Source organism: Crocuta crocuta, unplaced genomic scaffold (assembly GCF_008692635.1).
Source record: "Crocuta crocuta isolate KB4526 unplaced genomic scaffold, BGI_CrCroc_1.0 scaffold448, whole genome shotgun sequence".
NCBI lineage: Eukaryota > Metazoa > Chordata > Mammalia > Carnivora > Hyaenidae > Crocuta > Crocuta crocuta.
Window position 1 is genome coordinate 2,830,318 of NW_027532411.1, and position 19,118 is coordinate 2,849,435.

General features: G+C 44.1%; 1 long non-coding RNA gene across 3 annotated transcripts in view; it reads right to left on the reverse strand.

Moving 5' to 3' along the window:
* Positions 1–1,293: 1,293 nt before the first annotated feature.
* LOC144243787 (uncharacterized) overlaps positions 1,294–19,118 on the reverse strand; it is a 52,767-nt gene continuing 34,942 nt past the window's right edge. The window contains exons 3-7 of one of the 3 annotated variants that reach the window (XR_013338770.1): positions 18,607–18,720; positions 13,997–14,095; positions 4,798–4,927; positions 3,612–3,663; positions 1,294–3,439 (exon numbers count right to left, since the gene is read on the reverse strand). This is a non-coding gene — a long non-coding RNA (uncharacterized LOC144243787). The remainder of the gene's footprint in view (positions 3,440–3,611; positions 3,664–4,797; positions 4,928–13,996; positions 14,096–18,606; positions 18,721–19,118) is intronic. The other 2 variants (XR_013338769.1, XR_013338771.1) reach the window with 2 other exon arrangements.

Here is a 19,118-nt window from a genome sequence, read left to right on the forward strand (position 1 = left end):
ACCGGCCGGCTCTCCCCGGGCGCCCCCGTAAACCCCGTCTTCTCGGCTGCCCGCCGGGACCGCCTCCCCGGGCAGACGGCAGGGAGTGTGCGGGTTCCTGGGGAAGGACGCTCGAAAACGGAGCGGTGAGGCGAGCCCGAGGGAGGGGGAGGGGAGAGAGACTTCAAAGAACGCGGCCGCCGGCCCGAAGGAAGCCTCTCCCCGCCCACCTTCCACCCGCTGAGGACCAGTATTTTAATTTCCTACCGAGCGTTTAAGCAGGTCCCTTATTCCCTGCATCGCCCGTCTTTGCTTTTTCCTACCCCAAGGACACACCCCAGCTCCCCCAACTAAAGCGAAAATATTCTAATCAAGAGGAGTCGTTGCAATTCATGTCTGTTTCTGTGCTGAGAAAAGACACCTATTCTGAATTCTCATTACGTGCACGTCCTTTCCTTGCTTCCTGAAGCCTCGACGTCTATTCTGTAGAAAGCTTCCAAGAGATCCGATCACGGTGAAGAAAAGATTTTCTAACGGTTAAGGAGGAACTGGTAAATTCCAGCCGGTCCCAGTCCCTAACTAACGGGATGTTCTCCTCTCTGCGGTGGCGGGGTGCTGGTTTCTAAGGAGACGTCTCCTAGGAATGGATGACTAGTAGCACTGCCAACTGTCCCAGCTGTGGAAGGGAAGCTTGGGGCAGGAAATGACCTTATTTCCAGTTAGTGCAAGATGGTTGGACGTTCTTTCGACTGCCCACGCACCCTGCGGCCCCTAGCTCCAGCTTCCCCCAGGGAACTTCACTAGGCAGCGCAGATGAAGACCTGCGATCTCTCTGGAGGTGTCCTCCAGGCCCACGAAGATGTGCGAGCTCCCAGACGAGGTTTCTGGTCAAAGCGAGCTTCCTGGCCTCAGAGCCCCGACTTCTGTTCTCCAGAGAACATCTCCCGCCCTCTTCCCTCGCTGAAGTCCACAGGGTCTGGCCGAGCTGGACAAAGAGTTGCCTAGGGCAGCAAGCTGTTTTGTGATTGTTTATTATGGGAGTGACTGGGAGCTAGGGACAGACGCTTCCCGGCTTCCCTCAGGCTGCAAAAACTCTGAGCAGGGTGTGGACGAAGGGCATGGTTATAACAAGGCAGGGTGAAATGACCCGGTGGAAAATTTTAGACATTTGTTGTTTTAGATTTGTTTTAATAAAGGGGGGAAGGGGCATGGGTGGGACATTACTGTACATTCCCAAAGCCTCTCCCTATTTCTGATGAGCTAGCTTTTCCAGATTTGATTTGTACCCCCTGCACAATTCGGAGAGGGCTGGGACAGAAATGAGGGTCCAGTCATCTTCCAAATATGACAATGATGCAGATAAATGCAGTGATTGAAACCATATGTGACCCTGGGCTCTCCCCAGCCTGGGGTTGGGAGCCTGAGAGCGGCCATCTGAGGCAGGGATCCTTCTGCTGAGATCAGGATGCGGATTATCTGGGCTCCATGAGAAGTTGGGTGTGGGGGGGAGTTTAGCTCCTCTATATGCTACCAAGTGTCCTACGTGACCTTAGGGGGAGCCAGCGACCATTCTTATTCTTTTGCATTCTCTTCCTGCTTTGGCACACGTTTTGTTTTTTGTTATTTTTTAATTTTTTAATGTTTTTATTTATTTGTGAGAGAGAGAGTGTGAGAGGGGAGGGTCAGAGAGAGGGAGACACAGAATCTGAAGCAGGCTCCAGGCTCTGAGCTGTCAGCACAGAGCCCGACGCGAGGCTCAAACCCACGAACCGTGAGATCATGACCTGAGCCGAAGTCAGACGCTTAACCCACTGAGCCGCCCAGGTGCCCCACCCGTTTCTTGTCTTAACTAAGCATTGCTGATTCCCTCCTCCCCTGTACCGGGGTTACCCAGCCCTACTGTCTGTTTCACAGTGATGTATGTTGTGAGAAGCATTTTGGTACTGAAAGTTAGAAAAAACTTGGATTCAGACCCCAAATCTGCCATTTACTAGTGCCTTGGGCATGTGGCCTAATCTCACTTCTCAGTTTCTCAATTAAAAAGTCAGAGTAATAACATCTTGGGGGGGGGGGAGGCAGGCTCTTTGAATTTGTAAACTGTAAATTGCTCCACACGTGTAACATTTTTTGCCCAAGGTCCACATTTCAAAATCCAACTGAAATCTAAAGTAGCCCCTGCAAATGGCATCATTACATCTCCCCGTTTTATTTTCTCCCTAGCGCTTTTCATTAGCTGAAATCTTTTATTTGTTCATTTGTTTACTGTCTGTATTTCTTCACTGTGAGAGAAGCTCCCTGAGAGCAGGGGCCCTGTCTGTCTTCCTCACTCCCCAGTCCCCAAAGCCTCCGTTCCTGGCACATGGGTAGAGCACAGTCACTGATGTGAATGATGAATGAATTACTAAAATTCAACCTCACCACTGGAGCACACTTGAAAGGAGAGCCCACCCTGCCCTGCCGCGGCAGGACTAAGTCTCTTGCTCACAGCAGAAAAATTACAAACCAGGAATATCTTAACAGAGGGCAAATCAGTGCAACATAAATCCTCCAACATTGTATGTCAGATTGTGTAATGCCTCTGGTCAAAGGCCTTAAGGCATCTCTGTCTCCCGAAGCCCACATGCCCTCATAATGTAAGTAAGATTCTTCAGGATCTGATCTGTCTTAGATCTCTTCCCCAGATGCCTGTCTCATTTCCTGCCAATAACACTCCCCCGATCCCAGTCTAGTCTTTCTTCTCCAGCCAGACTGGCTTCCTTGGTGTTTCTCATATGTACCCAACATGGTCCTGCCTCAAGGCCTTTGCACATCCTCAGCTCTGCCAGTCTGCCCCCAGTGTCCACGTGGCACACTCCATCACTTCTTTGCAGTCTCTCCTCAAATGCAACTTTACTGTTGAGGCCACTTCTGACCTCCCTAAATAAAACAGCAATCCTTCCCTCGTTTTCCTACCCTGTCACCCCCACTTTTTTTTCCTTAATGATAATCAACATCTATCATACTATATGTTGATTGTTAATTTATCATTTATCCATTGTATCTAGAATGTGAGCTCCATGAGGCAAGGATGTGGTATTTTTGTTCTCTATTATATCCCCAGCACCCACAACAATGCCCATCACTAAAAAAGTTATTTGTTGAACTAATTAATTTGACCCCATTGTATATAGAGCAAACAGAGAATGTTCAAGGCTAGAGTTCTATTGTAAAACACACACACACACACACACACACAGACACACACACACACACACACACACCTCCAGCTATCCCACTATTCAAGTCTTGCTTAATTTCCTCTTCCAGGAGTAATTTTTTCCCCCAGCTGAAAATAGCAAGGCACACATGAAACCCAGAAGATGTGGATTCTCATCTTGGCTCCGTCAACTCCATAACCTTGAAGCTTTGGATTCTCATTGGTGAAATCAGGAGTAACTGTCATGCTCAGCTCACTGGACCACTGTGAGAATCAAATGAGAACAAATGGATAATGTATGAGAAAGCTTTCTGCAGCCCACAATGCACATAGCAAATGTAAGGTCTGGTCATCACACTCTAGGACAGATACAGACACAAGCGCATGAGATCATGTTTCCATGCTGACAGCATTAAATACGTGAAATATCACCTACCAAACACAAGAGTTTCCAGATGCTTTATAGACTCTGGGATGGTCACTGACTGCTGTAAGCAAACAGGAAAAGGGAAGAAGGAAAACTCACCAATGGACAAAAAGCAAAGAAGATTTTTTAAATGTACAAGCACCAAAGGCATAAATGCTTTTCAAGGGTCGACAATTATATTTTCTATAAGAGAAAAAAATTGACTCCACAGTGGGAAAACAAACTAAAATATTGAACTTAACAAATATTTAAATTCTCTAAAATGTAACTTTACAGTTGACTGGTAAGGCAATCCAATCTTCATAAAGTCATACACTTTTTTTTAAAATTTGATGTGGGCACCAAAACACATCATGTTTTGGTGATGTGTGGTGGGGTCTTTGACAGTAAGTATACCTAGCTCCTAAAAAGGCTGGAGCCCCTGTTGGCTACATGCTGATTGACTGGTTGCAGAAGATGGGAAAAGATGGCTGAAAAGAGTTGGGGCATTGTGAAGGAGTGGAAAACAGCCCAACCAGGAAACAGGAGCCAGGAAACTCGGGGAAGCCTGGAGCATACGGTTTCTGAATACTAGGCCTTGAGGGGTCCATCTGGAAAACACAGGGTAGGACTCCGTGATCCCTTTCCATCTGAAACAGTCAAAGATGCCCTGTTTAGACTTACCTCCACTGAAAAGGTAAGGAAAATTGAAGCGGAAGTGAGAGGCTCCATCAGGCCTCTGCAGGGCAGGGCAGCCAAGCAGGAAAATGGACCAAAGACCAAACAAGGGCAATTCTCCCATGGATGTATCAAATCCTGAGGCAGCTACTTTATATACATGGTCTCTGTGATCCTCACAAGGTTCCCAGGGCACAAGTACTATTCTCTCTCACAAATCAGAAAACAAAAACTCAATCTTGGGAAGGGACTCCTGGAAATTCATTCATTCATTCATCCATTATCCATTCATTCATTGACCAATACTTTTTGAACATCTATGCTGTGTAAGGCATGGTGCCAGACATAGGCAGGCTTCTCTGTTGCAGGGGGCTGGCCGATGCACTGCAGGATGTTTAGCCACATCCCTACCTCTACCAAACAGATGCCAATAGCAGTCCCCGCCCCACCTGCATCTCTGGTTGACACCAAAAACATCTCTAGACGTTGCTAACTGCCCGTACAAGGCAAAATCACCTAATCTAGTTAAATGACTTACCCAAGGTCAGTTGATTTTCAAGTGGAGAATTAAGAATTTGACTTTCATCTTCTGACTCCATCCCTGGGCTTTACCACAACACTGCAGCTCCGTTTAGAGAGTCTAATTTATCTCCTTTCTGTAAGTCACCCTGATAAAAAAAAAAATCTCATAGACATTAATTTAAGACACTTTTATTAAGAACTTCTTATGTACAAGGCACGCTTATAGACACTTGAGATCCACGGTATAAAAAGTAGATAAGGTGTCTGCTCTCATTCTGATGGGGAGATAATAAAAGAGCAAATAAATAAATAGCCCAGATAATTTCAAATAGTTCTAATCAAAGGATTAGGGCATAGGGTAGGATGAAGGAGAGCAGGGAAGCTCACCTTAAGTAGGTGACTGATGAAAGTCTCTCTGAGGCGCTAGCATTTCAGCTGAGATCTCATTGATGAGGAAAGAGCCCTGGGAAGAGTGTATCAGGGAAAGTGTCTGGCTAGTACAAAGGTCTGGAGGCAAAGTGAGTTTGAAAAATTAGAGGTGGTTTTCCAACCTCAGCAGTTATCAGAATCACCAGATGGGTTGGTGAAAACACAGATGGCCGGGGCCTGCCCCCAGAGTTTTCTGATCCAGTAGATCTGGGGGTGTGACCCAAGAATGTGCCTTTCCAACAGCTTCCCAGGTGATGCTGACGCTGCAGATCCAGGGACCATACTTTGAGAACCACTGAGTGAGCGCATCAGCAGAAAGCTTACTGTTTCAGGAGGGTGCTGAATGCAGGGAAGAAGGTCAGGAGATGAGATCAGAGAAACTGCAGGAAATTGAGCGTGCCTGGCACTGCAGTGGGTGAAGTGTTGGCATTTTATTTTCTGTGGGGTGGGTAGGCCTTGGCGACTTTAAGCAGGGGAGTGATGTGATACGATCTCCATTTTTTTCACAGCTCCCTCTAGCTGACGGAAGGGCAAAAGTGGAAGCAGGGAGTCAAGTTAGTGTACCTAGTACATATTTTTGATAGTCTTGATTTCTTAGGATAACAACCACTGCAAACCAGGATAGCAAGCCAGGAAGGGAAGGAGAACGTCAAGTCTTGTGTTCATGACCCAGAAACGATGACAATCGGAGTCGAGCCATAGGCCTTGTCACGGGACACTTAGCCTGTGATTGATAATTAGGCAAGATAGCTTGCCTTAGCATATATCAAAACCGCACATTTAAATTGAGAATTCTCTTTATGAGAATCAAGCTCCAATGCTAATCAACAAAGAGTTGATACAGTCCAAGCCATATATATTTATATTTAACTGTGCCTTTGGTACGTGTTTAACAACTTGAACTGCTACTCCCAGTGACAGGACAGGCTCCTGTTGGTGAATGCTTTCTGAGGGACAAAGAGTGACCAAGATGTTGCCCTTAGGGAAATCTGGGTGCCATCCTAGGAGTCTTATAAAAGTTTTACTGACCCCTGGTGGAAGACACAGACATTCTGCCCTGCTAGCTTGTCTGGGTATCTTCTGTTTTCTCCAGACTTTCATCCCTTTAGCAATGTGTGTGCCGCACAGCCTTTGCCTTCTACAGACTCAAAAAAACAAGACATGGAAAGAAACGATCACAATAAAACTGGCTCTATAATGTAATTTACTAGAGGAAGAAGTGGCTAAATTTGTGTGGGCTCTTATTAACGTGTATGGATCTGTTTAATAGATGGGTAACTGAGAGAAAATGAGATGGAAATGTCAACTATGGAAGGTGATGAAATCAGGAAGTCACCCACTACTCGAGCCAATGTTTCCCATTAGACTGTAACACATTTTATTATGCAGTAGTCTGTCAATGTTCCTTGACCCCCTCCTTTTTTTTCTTTTTATAACTTCTGATACCCAGTAGAATCAAATTTGTCTTCACCTCTGTCAGCAGAATTTTTTTTTAATCACCCGGCACTTCTGGGTTACTATGCAACAATAATTCCTGATGTTCATAATGGTAACAGTGACACCCTGTAGGATCATAACTGCCAACTTGCTGGAGGGAGATTATACCAAGTCTAGTCCTATTTCAGTGATTTAAGTGTATTTCATGATTGCCAAAAATTAAAGTTAGTGAACTATGTATAGTATACGGGCTAACTTTTTTTTTTTAAGTTTATTTTCAGAGAGACATGAGAACATGCAAGTGAGGAAGGGACAGAGGGAGAGGGTGCGAGAGAGAATCCCAAGCAGGCTCTGTGCACAGACCTCAGTCACCCAGGCGCCCCATGTGGTAGCTTGTTATTAGCACAGTGTATAAGATGGGTTCTAGAGGTAGTTATTTGAATGCTGCATTGTGGGGAGGGGTGCTGGGTGGCTTAGTTTGTTGAGTGTCTGACTCTCTTGATTTAGGCTCAGGTCAAGATCTGACAGTTTGTGGGTCTAAGCCCCATGTTGGGCTCTGCGCTGAGAGTGCAAAGCCTGCTTGGGAATATCTCTCTGTCCCTTCCCCGACTGCACTTGTGTGCACTCCCTCTTTCTCTAAAACAAACAAATAAACATCAAATGCTGTCTTGGATGCTCCAAGGCTGTCTGATCAAATTTCTTCTGTTTCTATGAAGCCTAGATTCTTGAGGTCTTAAGAGGAAGTCTTCATCCCATTCACAATTGCACAAAAAACCATAAAATACCTCGGAATNGCCTTTCTAAATGAGTAAAGACGCATACCTACATCTACAAAATTCTGCATGTCTGGAGACTCATTTTGAAAACTTACATTCTAAACAAACAAAACCATTCCTCTAATTATAAACTCTACATAACTTTAGGTCCGCCCTAGGACATCAACCTCCCAGTAATTTTAGCTCAATTTCTGTCTCTTTACACTTGTAGTCTTCATTTCCCAGAGACTGGTCACATTGTGGAAGTGCAGACAGCTCAGGAACTATAAGAGAAAGTTGTGAAGAAGACTAGTATTTAAACACAGTTTGATACATTTATATGTAAATCTCAGTATGAGCTTTGTCTCTCTTAAAATCTGAATATTTAAATGTCACAAAAGCAGACTACAAATATACCTTCTGGCTTGAAGTACGCCTTGAGAAGGGAATTGCCCACAGAAGCGTGATCCATGATTTCTCTAATTGTTCTCCCTTACTGGGGATTTTAGCCTGAGTTAGCCTACCTTAGCTGCTGGCCCAATAATTCCTTATCATGCAGGGAAAAATGCAGACTTTAGTCCTACTTAAGCCTGGAGAAGCCTGGTTCCTTTCTTGTTCTTTTAGGCCTGTGGGGACTTGTTGCTAATGGGAACCCCCAGTCAAAGACTTCTCCAGGCGCAATGCAGACAGGCCTCACTGCTTTGTAAAACTTCCCCTCCCCACTACTTCTTGTCCTCAACCCCACCTGACCCCACCCCTGACAGCCTCTCCATCTAAGCTCACATCTGACCTATCACCCTGCCTTGGCTTGTCCGATCTTGGAATTCTTGGCAACAGAAACTGCCAATTGCTGTGAATTCCGTGCTGCTTTGACAAGGAGAATGCTAATCCCTTTGAGTTTAAGAAGAGACCACCAGATCTGCTTTTGAGGGCCAGACCACTCACATCACCTGGGTGGGGGGTGCTCTAATGCAGTCCTGACCAAGTGGAGGAGCCCTGGATGGGGAGAATGAGCTCCCGCTTGGCCCACAGCCCAGTTCCCGTAATCCTAATCGTGGATACTGTCTCCTGGCTGTGACCTGGAGAACCTTTCTGAGATTTCCCTGTCTGGTCTGGTATTACAGTGTTGGTCTTATAGTCGTTCAACTGTATACACTTCTATTTGTGCAGAATATTTACTTAATGAGCTGCATTCCTTTGGAGGCAGGGGAGTGGAGTCATTGAACACCAGAGCTTTGGAATCTGGCCCCCTGGATTCAGTTACGGTTCTACCCTAGACTGGCTGTGACTTTAGGCAAGTTCATTAAGGGGTCTAAGCCTCAGTTTCCCCATCATCCCCCCCCCCGAATAATAACTACTTCAGATGTACACGAAATAATGCATATAAAACAATTCAGTGCCCAGCACCTAGGAGGAGGGACTTAGTAAATGTTAAATGGCATAATGGCCTCCCACACCCCCACCCCTTACCACTTCCCCAGCAGCCCCTTAGAGTAAAAGTGACTTGGTTTCACATTCTGTTTTTTCAGCAGTTTTGTCTCCCAGAATTTAAATTAATGTCCTTCATGATTAAGATTGACATTTCAGCAAATCATGCTGAAGTCTTCCAGTGGCTGGGAAAGGACATGTTCATTCATTCATTTATCCACTCAATAAATATTTATTGAATGCCTACTATGTCCCAGGGAGGGCATTGGGCACTGGGCATGCACCATGTGAGGAAAATGGGCCACCTGTTAGCCCTTAGAGTAAAGTCTACTCAGGGAGAGGATGGGAGCAGGAAAATAAACAAAGTAAGTAAATGCCAAATTCTTGTGCTGCTCAGGAAACGAAAAGTACCGTAAAATGGAGGCGTTATTTAAGCAGAGTGATCAGGAAGATTTCCTTGAGGAGGTATTGAAGCCCACAGAGGAAGGACTTGCAAGGGCTGAGAGGAGTGGGAGAGGGAGTGGGAAGAGAAGCCTTCAGAGGGCTGAAGAGCAGATGCCAACATCTGAAGGTCAGATAAACTGGGCTGCCTGATGTAGGCGCAGGAAACAGGACCAAGGGGCTGGAACTTCGTGAATAACACGCCCAGGTCCTGCATTCAAGCAGCTTCTGCCAAAGGAACCTGTTTGTGATGATAGGTTTGTTAGTTTTCCATATATAAAAAGAAAAAAAGGGAGCTCAGGAAAACTGAGGCGAGAGGTTGGGGGAGAATGAAGCCCATATCTTCTATTCTTTTCCAACCCTCCAACCACCGCATTTATTAAGCCTCTTCTTAACGCCTTTATCCACGACAGAACTGACATTTCTGGGCTCCAGAAGTTAATCCCAGCATCTTTAAGCCATTTTTGTGTTTATTCTTCTATATGCCTATGTCCCTTATAGGACAATAGTCCCCAAAGAAGCAGACTGTCTTATTATCTTTGTAACCAGCATCTAAAATTATGCCTGACCCTTTACATGTTTGTTGAATGAATGAATCTTCACTAAATTTATTGTACTCACTGTTGCCAGGCAATATGCTAAGTGCTTTAATATGTTAACTCAACTAACCTTCTTTATATTACCTAAAGATATGTACTGTTGTTAGCAACACGTCCCAGAAGCCATGGAGGCACAGAGAGGTTACGTAACCCACATAGCTCTAACAGCCAGAAGGAGTTGAGCTAGGATTTGAACCCAGACAGGCTAATGCCAAAGCCCCTCCCCTCTGCTACAGCTGTTAACTTAGTCACAGCCATGCTTCTCAAACTACTAGGCATGAAAATCAACTGAAGAACATGTTAAAATATACATTTCAGGGCCCCACTTACAGAGGTTTCTGATTCAGTAGTTGTGTTAGGCTCTGTTGCTGCATAACAAATTAACCCAAAGTAGAGGCTTAAAACAGCACATGTTTATTATCTCCGACTTTCTGTGAATCAGTAATCCAGGCACAGCTGAGTGGGATTCTCTGGCTCTCAGTCTTTCACAAGGCTCCCATCAGGAGGTCAGGGGTTGCTGTCGTTTCAAGGCTTGATGAGGAAAGCTCCAATTCTACGCTCACTCACACGGCTGTTGGCAGACCTCAGGTCTTCACTGGCTATTGGCCTAAGATGCCAGTTCTTTGCCACATGGGCCTCCCCAAAAGGCTGTTCACAGCATGACAGGTGGCTTCTCTCAAAGTGAGTGAGTGAGAGAGCGCACCCAGGACTGTAGCCAAGTCTTTTTGTAACCTCCTCTAGGAAGCAACATCCTGCCTTGTCTTAGACATTGCCTACCACGGTAGTATGGCGTGGGACCCACAAGTTTGTATTTCGACCAAGTTCTCAAGAGATGATGATGCAGCAGTAGAGGGCCACACTTTGAGTAGCACCAGGGTGCTATTCGGGAGAGAGGAAGAGAGGCTGGGAGGGAGGAAATGGGCAAACCAACGGATACCTACCCTGATACTGCATTTACCCAGGCCTCTCTCCAGTCCTCGCTGCCACCAGTACCCACTAGGCTCTGTGAAAAAGTGCCAAGAAGTTGACTACAAACCTAAAAAACCAGACGTCCACGGTGTCACTCCTTGGATAAGGATGGCCTGACCTGAAGTGGATACATCCTGTTTTCTACCTCATACAGTCCTATGTCAAGGGATATAAACATTTCCCTGGCAGCCAAAAACCCTACCTAGTGAGCTACAGTCTCACAGAGCAAAGAGGGATTATTTTAGAGCCTCCCTTTCCTGCTCCCTGCGTTTAAGAAAGTACACTGCAAGGGCAACTCTTTAACCCCACTGGGGTCTTTAAGAGCTTGACCAAACAGTGATGGCCAAATACAAGCAGACTTGCTCTTCCTGCCCAAGTTAAACTGTGCTCTCCAATTGGTCTTGCCCTGGAGCAACTGCTCTTGCTTCCCAACCCCAGGCCCTGTTTAGCAGCCCCCGCCCCACACCGCTGCCAGGAAGAGGCGGGAGAAGGCAGCTCCAGGACCAGGGCCTCAGCTCCCGCAACTCCAGAAACTTCGTGAGCGGCACACTCCCCCTTGCCTGCCTGGAAGTGGAGCGTGTGCAGGCGCCGAACAGCTGCTCAGGGTGCAGGGAAGCAAATGTTACTAAATATATGTTCTTATTGTACACTGGCGCGTCAAGAAAAATTATATCTCCTTGTTCTCCACTTGGGTGTTCTTTAAAAAAAATTCTTCACACAAGCACAGTGCACCTCTCAACTCCTGCCTCTGACTGAAGAATCCAATTGCAGGCTAATTTATTTTGCTCCCCACACCCTTAAAATAAATGCCCTCTTGTCACATTCTGACAGCTTCTGGTGCATTCTACCCTCCCACTACATCCACGGCTGGGTCTCGGAGTCTCTGAGCCTTCCAGGCTTGTTTTCAACACCAGCCTTTCTCAGGGAGGCACTCAGGGTAATGTGCCTGAGATTGCCAGGGAGGGAGTGTCTTTAAAATGCAAGCAAGTTATCCCCAAGTTAGTGCCTCCCGTCATTCCTACCTAAACCATAAATCGATTTCCAGCAAACCATAAAAATATTACACGTATTATGTGCGTATGACATTGGTGTGTGTGCAGCAGTATGGCCTTAAATCAGATCATTAACATTATGTTGTCTGGGATGTTTCTATCAGGAAAGTCAGTTACTCTGTTCATTCCTTGCCCAAAATTCTGTAGTAACGGCTGATTTACACACCAGGAGCTTCAGAAGGCTGTTAGCTTCACAAGGACTAGCATGATCCATTTTTCACCGGATTCCTGGACACCTAGCACAGTGCCCTGGCACATTGTTAACTGCTCCCTAAATTTGTGTTGGATGAATGAATGCAGAGAATCCCTAATTTAATATAATGCAAATTTACTAAGAGCTTAGGAAGAGAAAAGAATTTTTTAAAAGATTTTTCAGTAATCTCTACACCCAATGTGGGGCTCAAACCCACAGCCCTGAGATCAAGAATCTCACATTCCACCAACTGAGCCCACCAGGCACCCTGAGAAAAGGCAATTTTTAAGTTAAGTTTTTACAGGGCTGGAAACAAATACCACCTGAAAATTAATTAGCCTGAGAAATCATCTTTGAAATGATACAGGCTGATAGGGGAATGGTATTTTCTTTATAGTAAGTTGATTTTCACTCATTTTTCAGTGTTGCTTAGCATCAGTAGGAGGTGGCACACATTTAGAACTACTACGTTATTTCTGTAAACCCATTTGCCTCATTCTCACTAGGTTTACTACTAGCGAGGGCTTATTTTCAAGACTAAATTCTTCACCCAAGTGTTCAATTTATTTGGCTCTAAGGAAGGTCATTAGCTGTCCCAGAATGAGTGTGCCTCCAGTAATGGAGTGGCCTCCTGGCCACCAAGTCCTACATCCCAGACATCTTCCTGGCCCTGCTCCAGGTCTCCCAAGGTGGCCGGGCTTGGAGGCAAGCTGCCAAGGCCCAAGGCTGTGTGTGTGTGTGTGTCTCCTCTGGTTTCATAGCCAATATCATCAGTAAACTGCTTCCCACTTTAAACTTTTTAAAATAAAGGTTTCTCTTGTTGGACAAGAAAAGAGGAAATTTACTATGAAACTATACTGCCAGAGAAAACTAGTTTTACCCTTTAGAAGCTGAAATGATTTTTCCTTCAATAACTCCAAATGGCCCTTGATGGCCCCATGGTCAAGAAGAAAGAGGGAGTCTTCTCCCTTTCCCCACGCCCTCTCCAACCACAGGTGTGTGGCTAGCCAACCACGTGAACACAACTTCACGGTGGAAGGGATCTACGTTTCTATACATTTCCTCTCCTCCTGCAGAGACTGCTTTCCATGTCTTACAAACAATAAATGATACATTTTTAAAGTTTCTAATTTTGATTCTGAAATTAACATAAAGAGCAAACTTTAACAAACAGATTAACAAAATATGATAGTAGTAGAGAATTACAATTTTTTCATTCTCTGGCTAGTTGCCGATTCAAGTAACAGCACACTCAAACTCAAAGGGGCTTACATGAAATGTCTTATCGCTAGCTTCTGACTTAACAGGTGGGCCTGAAGTTGGCATTGATGGGAGAAGCGGGTCAGCAGTATCAATAAGAATCCAGGGGTTTTCTGGATTCCCATATTTATTTTTCTTTTTTCTGAAAAAAATTTTTAAAGTAAACTCTACGCTCCACATGGGGCTTAAACTCACAGCCCCAAGATCGAAAGTCACATGTTCCCTCGACAGAGCCAGCCAGGTACCCGCACCCCTGGCACATAGCCATTTTTAATGTGTCAGTGAGATCTACAATAATGATACAGGATGTCTACCCCAGCTCCAGGCATTTTGTCTTCACTTAACCCCAACCAAAAGCATGAAGCAAGGGGAATGAGAGCAGCTTCTGTCTGTGTTGCTCTCTTTCTTATTAAAGAGGAAACTTGTCCCAGAACCTCCCACCCCACCCCAGCAATCTCCTTTTATTTCATTGACAAGAAACAAGGTACATGGTTACCAATCACCAGCAAAAGAGAATATGATGACCATGATTAGCTGGGTTCATCTGGGTTCTGCAGAAAAGCAGAACCAACAGAAGATACATGTTTATACTTATATATACACATGTTATATTTTTGCTTACAAAGAGATCTGTTATAAGACATTGGCTTACATGATTATTGAGGCTGGCAAGTCCCACCGTCTGCAGTCAGCAAGCGGGAGACTCAGGAGAGACAATGGTGTACATCCCAGTCACAGGTCCAGTTTGGTTCTGAAGACAAGAGAAGACAGTCACAGAGAACTTTCTTTCACTCTGCCTCTTTGTCCTAGTCAGTCCTCCAATGGATTGGATGAGGCCCACCCACACCGGAAAGACCCATCTGTTCTACTAAGTCAACTGGTTCAAATGTTAATTTCATTCACAGACACTCCCAGTTTAACCAAATATCTGGGCACCCCATGGCCCAGTCAAGTTGCCACAAACTTAAGCAGCACAGTGACTTAGACTGCACACAGTCCATCAGAGCCAAGCCTGCTTCCCCAGCGTGTTACTGTTCAATACCCAAACAAAATTTGGACTATATTAGCAGAGAAGAAAAATGGATAATGGATAGGCCACAGATAGTTTCTTCTGCAGTTATTTATGTGTTTATGAAAATTAAGGTTTTACAAGTGGGTTATCAACAAACCCAAAAGAAATTTGGTTCATACAGTCATCTCCCTGGGGGCACCAAAAAATGAGAATAAATGGTATTTTAGGGGGAATCATTTGGGTATGGACATGCTTGAGGTCTCTTGGGAGATCTACTAGTTTGAGGTCTAGTTGCTTTTTAGGGCTACAAGGTGTTTAGCTTTTTGAGTAGACCTTATTCCATCCCATTTGTATATTTAAACTACAGGTATTCCTTTTTTTTTTTTTTTTTTCTTTAGAGGGGAGAGAGGGGAAGAGGGGAAGAGGGAAAGGGAGAGAGAGAATCTTAAGCATGCTCAGAGTGGAGCCCACGTGGGGCTCAATCTCAACACTGAGATTATGACCTAAGGTGAAAACAAGAGTCAGATGCTTAACTGCTTAACCAACTGAGCCACCCAGGCTCCCCAAGGTATTTCTTTGAAAGCAATTTAATATTATCTGTGTATTTTCTATTTGCCTTCACTTAGAAGAAGCTATTTTGCTAAGATAACCTGGACTCTGTGACACCATAAGCATATAGTTGTATCTATATCTACAGTCATCACCTTTTCTATACCAGTATCCTTCTCCACAAATCTTCCTAATTTTATTGTCTGTTTTTTTTTTTAATTTTTTATTTTGTTTTTTTTCTGAGAGAGAGAGAGAGAGAGGCAGCATGAGCAGGGGAGGGGCAGAGAGAGAGGGAGACACAGAATCCAAAGCAAGCACCAGGCTCCGAGCTGTCAGCACAGAGCCCAATGTGGGTCTCGAACCCATGAGCTGGGAGATCACAACGTGAACTGAAGTTGGAGGCCCAACAGACTGAGTCACCCAGGTGACTATAGGTGGAAGTTAGGAAGAGCTGAATTTCCAAATGAGGAATAGTAGAAAGAAATGTGATTCTACAATTAATGTTGATTCATTTGCTTTGCTGGGGAATACTTCTCATGAACCAATGACTTCATAATGCCATTGTGAGGAGAAATGACCTAGCAAGAGTAGCACACTGGTACTGTAGTATGTAGTAAGTGTCCGATAAGTGTTATGTATTATTATCCTGATGCTAATGAAAATAACACTTGTTCAGAAAAAATTTATTTTTACCAGTCATGTTCTTATAGAAAATTCAGAAAATGTAGATAAGCAAAGAAATGATAAAAAATAACTTGTAATTCCATTATCAAGTGATTTTTTATATATATATATACACACACATATATATATTTCAAACATCTTTCCATTCACATTTATACATATTTGAATAAAAGTGAGATAATACTGAACAATACTTCTTTGCAAATCCTCTCTTACGATGCATTTCACACATTATTTCTTACTGATATACAGTTTCACTGCATGATTTTTTGTGTTCATATAGTTGCTCCACATTTTGCTCAAGCAATCCCCTATTGGACATTTAAGTTATGAAAACATTTCTACATAAAAAGGAATTGGATGGTGCAGAACTTTGCAATATTCAGAGTTTTTCACACTCTAGTAAGTGATCTCCTTTACAGCATGTCCCTTGGTCCAGCAACTGAGGAATGCACAATCTTAGCGTGTTCTCTCAATTGCTTCCAAGCCCTTCTTCCTTTGTGTGAGTATTACTAGTGGAGTGTTGAATTGCTCTTATCCTCAAATAAGTTTCCAGAGCATTCAAAGGACTGGAAGACCTATTCCTCACGACTGCTCTGCAGCATCAGCAGGGGAACCTGGCAAAGTACAACACTGTTACCAGTGTTTATTAAGAGTCCATAGAAGTAGTACTTCTAGAAACCTGGACAGAGTGCCCTGGGTGTGAAGTTACAAATGGCTAGTCCAAAGCCACAGTGATGCTTGCTGCATTCAACAGCTCTGAGGAGCTCCTTCCTGGAGCCATCTTAAACCCTCCCCTTCCATCGCAACTACCAAAGCCAAATGTGGGTTTTCATCTGAGGAATCTCAGCAGATAGATTTACTTTGGTATATTTTCATTACCAAAACTATAGTATATGCCCGAGTGATTTCAGAATGTGACCACTTATTAATCAACATATTGTGCATTTGGGGGTGAGAGAGGATACCTATAGCACATATCCCATTAATTAACCTGAGCCATACAATTTATCTGGATAATTTCCACACTGACAAAAATTGGCATTTTCATTACCTATTTCTTACATTCTTTTTTATGTGTTTATTATTTTATTTTTCTTTCTGAGATTTCTTATGAGTATGAAAATATGATTATATAAGTCAAGCACCTGGCTCAGTGCCCCATATATAAGGCATTCAATACATGATATTTCTCTTTCCTTTTCTGCTCTTATAGGGGATTTACAGCTTACAAAGCATTTTCATGCCCATCATTTATTTGGTCTTCTAAACCCGGAGACAGTGGCACACTCTATGTCCGTTCTATACATGAGAGAGTATTTAAATCTAGCTGTGTTAATCCTACTTCCTGCTTCAGATTATGAATTATTTCAAGACAAATGTCTTTCCTATGTTTGTTTCTATCAGATAGCTCAACATGTCAGAGTTCAATAAATAATACATAGCAACAGTGAGAATTTTTTTTCTATTGAAATCCATCTTAAATGGGGGTGGTGGCTATGCTTTGCCTCCAGAAGTTTTGCTGCTGATAGAAAAAGACAAAGTACCCTTTCTAATGTGAATTTATGGAATGATTGTCCATAAAAAATTATTCTCCAGCTTGGAGCAATTAAAGTGGTCTCTCTCCTCTCCAAATTAATGTAATTAATACTATAGTCTTGGTTGTTTATCATGTCTTGATAATATCACAAGGGAATGAAAATATTGGCTCTTTTATCCCTTTAAATAGCTGAGATGGAACTGTTCAGGCTCTAATGTTACAACAGCTGTTTCTCATGTCCCAGAATATAATTGGTTGGTACTGAGGTTACTAAATTGTAAGAAATTGACTTTGGTTTTATGCTTGCCTACTTTTGGTGGAAGGAAAGATGGGAAATGCTAGCTTTCTCTTGTAATGAAAAGGCAAAACCTTCCCCCAATGAAATGGCAGCTTCCGGGTCTCATCTGTGTAATTTTCTTTACCAACCCACTGTCTCTGGGTTTGCTGGATAACACGGCTGGGAAAGCAAGACTATTCTAGCTAGCTTCCTTCCTAATTAGCTCTCAACCCAACACAGCTGGTCAAAATGTATCAGGGCTTTCCCACGAGGGCCTCTTTCTGGAAGTGATTGTAAAGTGGTCTGGTCTCCAATGGCAAATTCAGTAGGGGATTTGAGACCATAATTATCTCAAATCATTTGTAGAAGAGAGGTTCTCTTATCTGAATATCTTTATGGCTTAGGGCAGCTGTTCTCAAAGTGTCATCCCTGGATCAGCACCAGCAGCATCACCTAGGAACTGACTAGAGATTCCTAGAACTATTGAATCAGAAATTCTGGAAGAGGCAGGAACTAGCAGTCTGTGTTTTAACAAGCTCTCCACGTGATTCTGGTGCACACTGCATTTTTCAGATCCTCTGGTTTAGGGTCTCACCAGGTTTTCCTGGTTTGTGATGGCCTACGACCAGCCTATCTACTGCCTAACTGCCATTAGTCTCTCCCAAAAGAGAGTGTTATGGCAAGGGCATACTCCTTTACTCCAGCCTCCTTGCAGAAAACTCACTCACTGTCACCCTCTTTTCCTCATTTCTGGAGTTGTAGGGCACAGCCTCAGTCTTTAATGTGCAAACAAATTGTAAGGCAATCTTGTTAAAATGCAGGTTCTGATTTAGCATGGCCAGAGCGGGGCTGGGGAGTCTGCCTTTCTAACAAGTTCTGACGGGGTGCTGCTGGTCCAGAGACCACACAGAGACTGGAGAAGATGGCATCTAATTGTGAAACCAAGTGGGCACAGGAGAAACTACAAACTGTCCTAAAAAGACTTCAGTTGGTCAGTACAAAATGAGAAATCTAAGAAATATTAAAGAGTTTATCAGGTCAGGACTTGAAGAAGCTTGGACCAGAACTTTCTATTGCAGAAACGTTCTTTATGCCTGCTTTCTTCCTCCCTGTGCTCCCTGGGACCCTCCTTCTTCCTTCCCTCCCTCCTCCCACCCCACACCCCCCTCCCTCTCCTTCTACCACTCCACCCCCACTCACACTTTGTTCATCTGCCTGCTCCTTTCAGGCCGAAGCTGACTTCTTTGTTGATCCTCACACCAGTGTCCTCATGAAGCAAAAAGCTAGTACCAGTCTCAAGACTTGCACACGGATCTAGTGGGAAAGCCAGAAGGTGGAATTTAAGGAGAGGACTTGACTTTACCACCTAGAGAAGTTTTTCCAGTTGCAAATCCACTTGTTCACTACTGAGTTCTGATTTCCCTGGTGTTCTCCATCCAATGAGCTACAGCTTCTCCATCCTTTCAATCTCTCCCTTTAGACTGGAAAGAAATTAAGTGTAATGTTGGATTTTTCCAGCAGCTTCCAGATTGGCAAGTTTCCTTTAACCTTTGAGAATTATTTCCAAGTTTCCCTTCGAGGGAAGCTGGTGGTGTGCACAGCTGATATCTTTACCCCCAGGTCTGGCTCCCCTAGCTTAGCTGCAGGTGTGTGACTTGGTGGAGGGCTGGGGGGTACCTGGATATCTGCTGTGGAATAATCGCAGGAAGGTT